General features: G+C 36.8%; 1 protein-coding gene and 1 pseudogene across 4 annotated transcripts in view; one reads left to right on the top strand and one right to left on the bottom strand.

Moving 5' to 3' along the window:
• Window positions 1-8,339, bottom strand: part of MIPOL1 (mirror-image polydactyly 1) — a 333,558-nt gene that overhangs the window by 173,919 nt on the left and 151,300 nt on the right. The gene's annotated exons all lie outside the window — the stretch shown is intronic.
• Window positions 5,692-8,029, top strand: LOC104985248 (annotated as a pseudogene). The gene has a single exon (XR_824868.1). The product of XR_824868.1 is annotated as a cyclin-G1 pseudogene (transcript).

Raw genomic sequence — 8,339 nt, 5'->3', positions numbered from 1 at the left:
TTTTTTTTCATTTTCCTTGGATAAATACATAGAAACGGACTTGCTAGGTCACAAAGTATATCTTGTTCAAGTGTCTAAGAAACTGTCAAGTAGTTTTCAAAACTGGTTGTTCCATTTTACATTCCAATTAGCAATGGGTCCTTGTTTCAGTTGCTATACACTCTCGCCAACATTTACTGTTGTTGGTCTTTTTAATTTCAGATGCCATTGTGTATGTGAGGTGGTATCACATTTAACTTTGTGTTTCCCTGTTCACAAATTATAATAATCTTTTCGTGTGTTCACTGAACATCTGTGAAGCTTTTCTTCCAGTCTTTGGTCAATTTTTTTCTTGGGTTCTTTTTATTCACATGGAGAAGGCAATGGCACCCCACTCCGGTGCTCTTGCCTGGAAAGTCCAATGGATGGAGGAGCCTGGTGGGCTACAGTCTATGGGGTGGCTAAGAGTCGGACATGACTGAGCGACTTCACTTTCATGCATTGGAGAAGGAAATGGCAACCCACTCCAGTGTTCTTGCCTGGAGAATCCCAGGGACGGGGGAGCCTGGTGGGCTGCCGTCTATGGGGTCGCACAGAGTCAGACACGACTGAAGCGACTTAGCAGCAACAGCAGCAGTAATGCAAGTCCTGTGTCAGACACATGAATTGCAAATATTTTCTCCTAGGCTATGGCTTATCTTTTGTTGTTTGTTTACTTGGCTTTGGCAGGTGAACTCTTGGTTGCAGCATGTGGGATCTAGTCCCCTGACCAGGGACAGAACTAGGTCCTTGCATTGGAAGCACAAAAATCTGAGCCACTGGACCACCAGGGAAGTCCCACCTTTCATAGTCTTAAAGTTGGCTTTTGACAAGCATTAGCTTTTAATTCTGTCAAAGTTAAATTTATCACTTTTTTTTTGTTTTTGCTATGGTTGGAGCTCTTTCTGTCCTTTCTGATAAGTTTACCTCCCTTGAGGTAATAAAGATATTTACCCCTGGTGTCTTACAACATCTTTAAGGTTTAAGTTTTCTTGTGTATGTTTATAATCCACCTTGACTTTATTTTTGAGTATGGTGTAAGGAGAGAGTTAAGGTTTCTTTTAATTCTAGTGATATTAATTCTTTTAATTAATAGTGATATTGAGCTGTTGTTCCACCATTACTTGCTGTAAATCTATCCTTCCACAGTGGACTGGCCTGATGCCTTGGTCAAATGTCAAGTGTGTCACAAGCAAAATAATAAAGTTAGACAACGTTCTTAGTACATACAGAAAAATTAACTTAGATTTGATCACAGATCTGAATGTAAGAAATAAAAGTATAAAAATCTTAGGGAAGAACAGGAGTAAATTTAGTGATATTGGGTTCAGCATAACCTTTTAAGCCTTCAAATAACAAAAGAAAAAAAATAAATGGGACTTGACTATGCTGAACAACTTGTGTATTGCACATGGTTGCTCATATAATTAAAAGGGGAAAAGACAACCCACAGAAAGGGAAAAATATTTTATAAATGATGTATCTGATTAAAAAGAAAAATCTTGTATCTACAATACAAAAAGAATTCTTACTACTTGATAACAAAAGGAAGAATAAAAATGTAACTAAACAATGGGCAAAGGACCAAAATAGATATTTCTCAAAAAACATATATAAATGGCCAATAAGCACAAGAAAAGATAGTCAATATCAGTAGCCATTAGGGAAATGTAAATCAAAATGACAATGAGCAGAATGACACCTGCAAGACGGTGGACAAATAAGCTCCTCAATGGAAACAAAAAGTAAACAACATATGGACTAAAGCTTTGTGGAAATTCTAGAAAACAATTACGGATCTACAGCAACCAAATGAACCCCCAACCAATTTGACACTCTCAATTGGTAGGAACATTCGTGGCATATTTAGTTGACCTTCCTGGACTGTCTCCATGACTCACCACAATGACATCAGTTGGAAAGAGACGGCCACTTTTCAGTTATAGTTGCCATATGACACAGAAATTCCACTTTCAGGTACATTCTCAAGAAAGTGAAAAAAAATACATTCACACAAAAAGTTGTAAATGAACAGAGAAGAATTATTTGCAATAACCACAAAGTAGAAATAAACTATCTATCAACTGACAAGCAAAATGTGATATATCCATATTATTATTTGGCAATTTAAAAAGGATTAATTTAGCTATAAAAGTACTGATACATGCTACCACATGGGTGAACTGTAAATGCATTGTATAAAGTCAAAGAAATTAGTCACTAAAGATCACAATTGTGTGATTCCACTACATAAAATGTCCCAAAGAGTAAATCTATGGAGATAGACAGTACATTAGAGGTTGCCTAGGGCTGGTGGAGGGGTGCTTTGCAGGACTGAATGGGAATAACTAATAATGGGTATAAAGTTTCTTCTGGGGTGATGAAAATGTTCCAAAATTTTGAGAACATACAACTCTATGAAAACAATAAAAATGCTGAATTATAACTTTAAATGTATTTATGGCTTCCCTGGTGGCTCAGATGGTAAAGAATCTGCCTGCAGTGCGAGAGACCCAGGTTCAATTCTTGGGTTGGGAAGATCCTCTGGAGAAGGAAATGGCAACCCACTCCAGTATTCCTGCCTGGAAAATTTCATGGACACAGGAGCCTGGGAGGCTACAGTACATGGGGCTGCAAAGAGTCAGACACAACTGAGCGTGTCTACTGAGACTACTATTACTATGGCATGTAAGTCTCAATAAATCTATTAAAAATGTAAAAAAAAAATTAAGGAACTATACACAAGATCTGGGGCTTTCCTGGTAAAGAATTTGCCTGCAATGCAGGGAGACCCAGGTTCTATCCCTGGGCCGGGAAGATCCCCTGGAGAAGGAAATGGCTACCAACTCCAGTATTCTTGCCAGGAGAATTCCATGGACAGAGGAGCCTGGTGGGTTATACAGTCCATGGGGTTGCAAAGAGTTGGACATGACTGAGCAACTAACACTACACACAATAGACACCTGTTTCTGGGCTTGCTACACTCTTCTACTGATTTGTGCATGTGCAAAGCACGGTCTTGATTATTGTAGTTTTAGAGCAAGTCTTGAAATCAGATAGCATGAGTGCTCAAATTTCATTCTTTTACACTATTCAGCAATCATAATTGGTTCTAACTGCGAGACAATCTAGACAAAATCATTAACATTGTAGAAGGCTTGACTTTTACTTTTCATTGTTTGACCTAATACACATTCTTCTCAATGGAAAGAAAAAACTATGTGCTCAACCTTAAAATAGATCACAATAAATGTGAAAAGACTGAAATCATAGAGCATGTTTCTGCTCACAAGGGAACTAAATGAGAAATTAACAAGAATAAGATATCTAGAATATCCCTAAATATCTGGAAATTAAACATTGTTAGAATGCTTGATACTGTTCCACACATCACAGAGATTATATTCTTTTATAATCATTTTTTCCTTTTCTTCAGGTTAGATAAATTCTACTGATCTGTCTTCAAGCTCACCAATCTTTTACTGTACAGTCTCTAAACCACTATTAAGTATGTCCACCGAAGTTTTCATATCAGATGTTACAACTTTAGTTTTACAATTAAGTTCTTTCTAGAGTTTCGCTTCCTTGCTGATATTGCCCAGCAGTTCACACACTGGGAACACTTTTCTTTTAAGTCTTGGAAGAAAGTTAGAATAACTTCTTCAAAGCACTGTTCTGAATGTGTAATATATTGAGTATGTCAAGATTTGTTTCTGCTAACTGTGTTCTCTGGACTGAGGCTCACATTTATCTACTTCTAGTATTTTTAATTATACACTGGTCAATGTGGGTGGTTCACTGTAAGGTATCTATATTATGCTGTCTTTCTTTGAAGAGTGTGGATTTTTCCTCCAGAAAAGAGTGAAGTTATTGCTTAATTCCTTTGCACCTATCAAACTTATTTTTGTAATTTATTTTATCAGGTCTATTCCAGTTCTGAACTTAATCTGAGGTCCTGAATCTTTACCTAGAGCTGTTCTGACAGATATATATACAGAAGGCATATGTGGCTATTCAGATTTAACTGTACATTAATTAAAATTAAATAAAATTTAAAATAAATTATTCTTTTGCACTAGCCACATTTAAAGTGCTCAGGAACCAAATGTAGTTCATGGCTACCAAACTGAACAATGTAGAAATATTTCCATTATTATAGAATATTGTATTAAATAGCACTGCATTCAGGCTTGGTCCTTAATCTAAGGAAGAATCAAGTGAATGTCCAAGGTTCTCATCAAGCTTTCTCTACTTCAGGTAGACCAGATCTTCAACTTCTCCCTTTAACTCACAGTACTCTGGCAGTGCTTTTAAGCCACTTGCATGCAAGCCCTGAACATGAATTGCCAAACTCTTGGATGAGGACTGAAGAGTCTAACTAAATGGAGAGTTTTGAAATCACCTTTTCTGGATTCTAACAGAACATATCTAGAAATGATTATTAACGTTGAGTTGTTAATAAAATAAGAAACTAAAAAAGATAAAAAATGCAAGTAATACTTCCCTGAATAGAAAAGTAAGCAAAAGCTAACTTATCATTTGTCCATTCAATCCATCCCTCTTTGATCTCTCTTCCCTACCATCCTAATTCTCAGTGTATTCTAACTGGCTGTGTATGGATTAGACACACACTGTTCTAGGAGTAAAAGACGAGAAGGGCAGGATGATAAATCAAGGGGAGTAATCTGAACAGGCTGCCCAAAAAAGAAGAGAAAAACAAAAGTCACAGAAACCCTTGATTTCAGCAGTATCTGTTGTATCCTGGGAAGAGGCACCACTTCCACTATGCCACAGCTTCTAAGGATCTCAATCTGTCGGTCCAGCCTTCAGGTCTAACAAGAAGAAAATGACAGTTTAACACTGAGGCTATTATATTTCACATCTAATGTATGAATCATTTATTTTGTCAATGCTTATAATTATACTTACTACACTGATGCTGAATTATAAATATGTTTATATACAGTTTAAGAAAACTTAGTTTGCAATTTCCAGATTTTAGGATGATCACCTAAAATATTAAATAGATTTGAAATTATAATTCTAGCAGTTAAATTAAAAGCTACAGTTCAAACCTAATAACACTTCCTCTTCAATTTCATTAATAAAAACTATAGAACTGCTTTGAGTTTTTGTTATGAATTATATCAGAAAAGTATTGCATTTCAATAGTTTACTATGAACAATCAGAACTAATTAACAGTATAACAATATTTTACAACTGAAATAATTAAAATAAACTATAAAATTACTACATAAAACAGGTCTAATCTAGCTTATTCACTTTCTATAATCTCTTCAGTGCTGCAAAACCATTTATTTCTAAGATGATGACTTTACTTCTCTGGTTAATTCAACTACTAGGCTGTGGTACTCTGATCCTTTCTGTACAGTCATAACCTTGTAATGCTGAACCTTGTACTTAGCTAATGGTCAGGAACACAAAATTCAGTAAATAATACCATTGTAATGAATTGGTGCTTGAGTAAACTTCAGTGGATTTTCTCAAAATCCATAAACAAACAACAGTATAACCTAAATGTTGAGTTGACAGTTATTGCACAAAAGGATAGAGATGCTTCTTATACTATTGTAAGACACAAAGCAGAGTTCAGGAAATAGTATTAGTACTGACTGGATGACAGCCATGGTTTAATAGTTTATTAACCCTTCGGCTCCGAACTGACCCAGAGAAGGGCAGTGTCGTCTCGGCGGCGCTGCAGAAACCCCCACCCAAGACGGCTCCCCCTCCCCGGGCCTGTCCCCTCTTGCCCGCGAGTCCTCTCGCCTCGTAGGCCTCTCGGATCGTATATCGTGGGGTGAGGTGAGAGCAGGCCCGGGGAGGGTGGTTACCGCTGAGGAGCTGCAGTCGCAATCAAGATGATAGAGGTACTGACAACAACTGACTCTCAGAAACTGCTACACCAGCTGAATGCCCTGTTGGAACAGGAGTTGAGATGTCAGCCAAAGGTCTGCGGCCTGAGACTAATTGAATCTGCACATGATAATGGCCTTAGAATGACTGCAAGACTGAGGGACTTTGAAGTAAAAGATCTTCTTAGTCTAACTCAGTTCTTTGGCTTTGACACGGAGACATTTTCTCTAGCTGTGAATTTACTGGACAGATTCCTGTCTAAAATGAAGGTACAGCCCAAGCACCTTGGGTGTGTTGGACTAAGCTGCTTCTATCTGGCTGTAAAATCAACAGAAGAGGAAAGGAATGTCCCATTGGCAACTGACTTGATCCGAATAAGCCAGTACAGGTTCACGGTTTCAGACTTGATGAGAATGGAGAAGATTGTATTGGAGAAGGTGTGTTGGAAAGTCAAAGCTACTACTGCCTTTCAGTTTCTACAGCTCTATTACTCACTCCTTCAAGAGAACGTGCCACATGAAAGGAAGAGTAGCCTTAATTTTGAAAGACTAGAAGCCCAACTTAAGGCATGCTACTGCAGGATCATATTTTCTAAAGCAAAGCCATCTGTGTTGGCATTGTCTATCATCGCATTGGAGATCCAAGCACAGAAGTATATAGAGTTAACAGAAGGAGTAGAACGTCTTCAGAAACATTCCAAGATCAGTGGCAGAGATTTGACTTTCTGGCAGGAGCTTGTATCCAAGTGTTTAGCTGAATATTCATCGAACAAGTGTGCCAAACCAAACGTTCAGAAGTTGAAATGGATTGTTTCTGGGCATACTGCACGGCAACTGAGGCATAGTTACTACAGGATAACCCACCTTCCAACAATTCCCGAAACGGTCCCTTAATTGGATGATTACAGCAACAAAAAACTTCTGAAGCCTTTCTCCACAATCCTGAGCTGTGGATTCCATAATATTATAACGGATTTAAGCTGTGAAGCCTCAAAACATTACAACTAGATTAGCATCGGTGTTCTCAGATTTGGGAAAACTGCCTAATTAACATTACCCTATAGTGGAATTACTCAAATTTGAATTCACCTATGAAACATACAAATCAAAGTAACAGTATAAATGTGAAATGCAAATGACAAGCCTGGAAAGGTAAACTGTGAATCTTCATTTCTAACATTGATCCAAGTTTCTATATTGGGTCAATATATTGTATTTAGGTGGTGTTTAAAAAGGGTAACCTACTTAAACTATGAGGTTTACATCAAAACCACCATTTCACAAATGCACTTTTTAAGGCACAATAAGGGTCACTATTCTAGACAGTGAGAATAGTTAGTTTCTTGGCACCTATAATGCAAGTAATTATTAACCCAAAGATGTGGACCTTACTGCTACATAGAAATCACATTTAAATTTGAGGGCATTTATGTAAAGCAAAACTACCAACTCATTAATTTTGGCATGTTATCTTTAATATTTTTCTAGAAAACAGGTGATGTTTGTATCCATGATTTTAAAAGTTTTATATAAAATTTACTGCCTCAGTCTAGTCCCATCAAGAAAATTAGTTTTTACTGTACTAGTAACTCAAAACAAATTAGCGTCACTCTGAAAACTTTTTAACACTCCATCAGTTTTTACTGAGGACTGTTTTTATAAAACTTGGTTCTAACTTAGAATTTTGCTTAAAAGGAAGAGAATATACTTACATTAATTGCCCCTACAGTGTGCCAAAAGCAAGTATTAGGAAAGGTAAGTAGGCATCTTCATAAGTATAAGGTTGCTGAGGTGTACTGTTTGGAGATCTACAGGGTTAAAGTGTTGCAGAGAGTTACTCAGTGCAGTGTGTAGCCTGAATCCATCCAGGATGGCTGCACCCAGTTTTGACATCATTTTATGGCTATAGAGGCATTAGAAAATGAACCAAAGACCCACAGTGTATCTCATACTTGGTAAACCATGTTTTATGGATAACTTTACAGTTTTCCCAAAATAATGATACATTTCAATATTTTGAATACATCAGTGTTAATTTTGAGTTGCCAGAGGTAACCTAACCAACTCCCATTATGTTTTGGTACTAAGGGATATACCTTTCAATAAAGTTACTGAAATGCAAAAAAAAAAAAAAAAATAGTTTATTAAGTTCTTTTTCAGTTATTGTATTCCTGGAATCACAGATGCCTCCTCCTCTTGGTTTGCAAACTTTGTTTGTTTGCTATTATAAATGTTGTAATCTCAATACAGCTGTCAATTACTTAAGTTCTCATTCTTAATTTTCTTATTGTATAATGTGTGTTGCCCAAACATTGTGATATCCTAACAGACAGCCACTTCAACTTCTAAGATGACAAGAGAAAAACTAAAAAATTGTGTGATAAATCGAAGTATCAACAAGTTGAGAAAGAGTCATTCTCTTGGAGAGATAAGACTCTAATTATTTT

This window comes from Bison bison, unplaced genomic scaffold (genome assembly GCF_000754665.1).
Source record: "Bison bison bison isolate TAMUID 2011002044 unplaced genomic scaffold, Bison_UMD1.0 scf7180017864041, whole genome shotgun sequence".
Lineage (NCBI taxonomy): Eukaryota > Metazoa > Chordata > Mammalia > Artiodactyla > Bovidae > Bison > Bison bison.
This window is presented reverse-complemented; position numbering and strand designations above follow the sequence as displayed.